We start from the raw sequence: 3,484 nt of genomic DNA, 5'->3' as shown, positions 1-3,484 counted from the left end.
GGAGCTCTTAGTGGGGTTTTAAAACCTGCATCAGGAGAAAAGGGAGAAGCTTTCAACGTACCTTTTTCGGCTAGAGAGACGGCTAACTAGTTTGAGGCACTGGGGTATCATTCCGGCGGCTGATGTAGATCAGATAAGGATGGACCAGGTAACCAGAGGCACCCTGTGGCATGACATGATTGCTTGGAGTTTCCAGCAGTCCCGTAGAACGCGCTCCTCCCTCTATCATTTGTTCAGCTGCTTCGAGAGGTGAGGGAGGAGGAGGACGCAGCAGAGTCGGGGGAGGACTCCATTTGCACGGTGCAGTCCTCAGTAGAAGCCCCTTGTGGTGATGTGACCGGGGCCAGCTCCACCCAGGAGATAGTAAAGGAGGTGGTGACAGAGCTGGGAATGGAGAGGTCAAGGAGGGTCACGGCAGTTGGGGGTCCCTCCACAGGATAGGACTAGCAAAGATGGCCCCTCCCTGAGGGGACAAACTGCACAGCGGCCCATGGGGGCCAGGGGTCCTGCGAGACGAGGTGTGTGTTATAACTGTGGGGAAGAGGGGCATTTCTGGTGGGAATGTGAATGGCAGGAAGTCCCTTGGAGAGCGAGCCCACGGGTGTCCCAGCCAGAAGAGGGGTCGGGAAACTTAGAGGAGACCCAATGAGGGAACAGCCTGGTGTCTCTGGGAAAACACATTTCCAGCAATGTGCCACGGGACCCCCGAAAGGAAAAGACCCTGTCCCAGAAGGATTGGTAGGACCCTGATCCAGCGTGTCATTACAGATAGGGGGAATATATGCAAAAGCCATACTCGACACTGGGTCGCAGGTCACGTTGCTGTACTCGTTCATTCTACAATCAGTATTTGAAACATCTACCCTTGACACCCTTCAGTGCACTGGAGATTTGGGGTATCAGTGCTGGTGATTACCCGTACGATGATTTTTTTAAAAAAAATTATTTCCATAAGAGAACGTTTAATAGAAAACTATATTAGATAACAGTTACTCAAGTGTATTTGGATTCAATAGAAAACACTTTGGTCTGAAACATACTAAAAGCAAAAAGCAGAATCAATTTTTTTTATTTTACAAGGTAAATTATTATTACTTGTCTGGTTAGTAGCCAGCTCTCCATTGTCCTCATTCTGTCTTCTGTACAGTTCCTTCAAGCATATACACTTTTCATACAAATTTAAAATAAGTTAATTGTAATGTTGATGTTCAGGTCATTCAACATTCTGATCTAAATGCTGTTTAACTTGACTTAAACAGAGTCTCCACTCCTCCATCTCTTGCTTGACAAAGTCCATTTCTTCTACAATTTTATTACTCTCTTCCTTGGCGTTCTGTAACTTCAGCCTCATCTCCTGAAACCCATCTCTATTCTCCATTATGTTCCTTCTCTAATTTTCTAATTCCCTCTGGAGATTCTCCACAAGTGCCATTGTGTCCCTTCAACATGCACTTGTTTGCTCATTGTTTTCGATTATTTCATTCGCTGAAACAGGATCAATCAGGTTGTTCTCCAGTATGACCGCACAATTCTGTACCCTCTTGCTTAATGCTTCACTTTCAGATTGCAAATTTCCATTTTTAATCATATAATCATGTACCTGATCCGTAGCTAACTTTAGTTCCTGCTTTAATTGCTGCTTGGGAACTTCTAATGGCTGATTTTGGTCCCTTAACTCTGCTTCAACCACTTTCATGGCCATGTACTTCTACATGTCAGCATGAGTGATTCTTGATAATGAAGACATTTCCTTTCTTTTATTTAATGCAACATTCCCTTGTTTTGAAGTCGCTTCAAAACTGACTGCCCTTGAAGTTTTTTGTGAAAAGTTAAATGTCCAAGGTATATCTTTCTCTGGTGCCAGTATTGGGTTGGCATGGAAACATTTTGCTGAAGGTTGTAAATGAACACTTTTTGCTTTCGGCCCCCTGCCTGTGGAAGCCTGCAGCTGAGACAGGGCAGTGCGTGTGTCTCTTGGTTGGTAAACAGGTAATTTAGATCTCTGCATCTTTTCTGACAGATCTGCTGCGAATTTGTCTGCAAGTCAAACTTGTATTGCAAACCTTTATTAACCCCTAACAACAGTCCCCTCCATTAACAGGCTGCACCACTGCATGACCCAAATTCAAAATTTCTTCTTGGACCTGCTGCCACGATTCAAGCACTGACCCGCCTCTATAGTGACTTCACTTCCCTTTCAAAATCTGCAATGAATTCTCTCTCGAAAATCCCTACTTTTTCTGAAGCGATTTCCCTTTTTAATTATGTAATTCCCCCACCCATTTCTTTTGCTTTGAAGAAGCGACACCCGTACGATGGTAATTTGTCAGTGAAGCTGAAGTTCTCAGAGGCCGATGTGTCTGAGGCTCATGAGGCCTTGGTGCTGGTTTGCCCGGACCCAGTTGAGACGGGTGGAGTTTCAATTCTGGTGGAGACCAACGCCCCTATAGTATGGAGGCTCATGGGGGCCTGCGAGGAGAAGGCGGGTGAGAGTTTCTTGGGGACCCTGTCGGTGCACCCAGTGTTTCGAGCTGCTGTTGAGGAAGTGCGGGGCCACACTGGGCTGGATACTGAATTTAAAAGAGGAACTTTGTGGTGTGCCCAGTCGAAGTTTAGGGTAGTACGGCCCGGGGAAGTTGTGAGAGTGATGGGGACCCCCAGATTTCCTGGAGTGCCTGATGGCGAGGCCCTTTTAGTGGACGCCCCGGAAGACCGCGGGGGGGGGGGGGTGGTCGCGATTTCCAGCTGGGGTGCTGGTGAGACCCGAATTTCAGAGGCCCTCGGTGGTACAAGCGTGCAGGATGGTTGTGATTGTCAGAAACGCCACGAAGAGAGAGATCATTTTTAAGAGAAGGTTGCCCCTGGGTTGGAAATGGAGGCTGGTGGAGAAGATGTTGAAGCTGGAAGATGTCTTTTCTCTTGACGAGTTTGATGTGGGTTGTTCCAAGAGCACCTGACACACCATCTGGGTAACTGATGACACCTAATTTAGAGAAAGGTCGCGGCGACTGGCCCCTGTAGACGTGGAAGACGTGCGGCAACATTTGTGTAAGTTGAAGGCAGCTGGGATCATCACTGAGTCCCAAAGCCCTTATGCATCTCCAATAGTAGTGGCCCAGAAGGAAAACGGGAAGGTACGCATGTGTGTGGACCCTGAACAGGCGCACTGTCCTTGACCAGTATACCATTCTGAGGGTCGAAGACACGCTGGCCTGTCTGAGTGGGGTGAAGTGGTTTAGTGTGCTGGACTTGAGGAGTGGATATTACCAGATCCCGATGAGCGAAGCTGATAAGGAGAAGATGGCATTTATATGCCCTCTGGGATTTTTCCAGTTTGAAAGGATGCCCCAGGGCATATCGGGAGCCCCTGCCACTTTCCAGAGGGTCATGGAGAAGACGGTGGGAGATGTGAATTTGCTCGAATTGTTGGTATATTTGGATGACTTGATAGTATTTGGATCAACCTTGGAAGAACACGAAGCGA

At 47.5% G+C, this 3,484-nt stretch overlaps 1 pseudogene; it reads right to left on the bottom strand.

The window, feature by feature from the left end:
• Positions 1-1,213: 1,213 nt before the first annotated feature.
• On the bottom strand, positions 1,214-2,008 carry LOC134349905 (uncharacterized; annotated as a pseudogene).
• Between the last annotated feature and the right edge of the window lie 1,476 nt (positions 2,009-3,484).

This window comes from Mobula hypostoma, chromosome 7 (genome assembly GCF_963921235.1).
Source record: "Mobula hypostoma chromosome 7, sMobHyp1.1, whole genome shotgun sequence".
In the NCBI taxonomy this organism is placed as follows: domain Eukaryota; kingdom Metazoa; phylum Chordata; class Chondrichthyes; order Myliobatiformes; family Myliobatidae; genus Mobula; species Mobula hypostoma.
The sequence above is the reverse complement of the archived record's forward strand: the minus strand, read 5'-3'. Positions and strand labels throughout refer to the sequence as shown.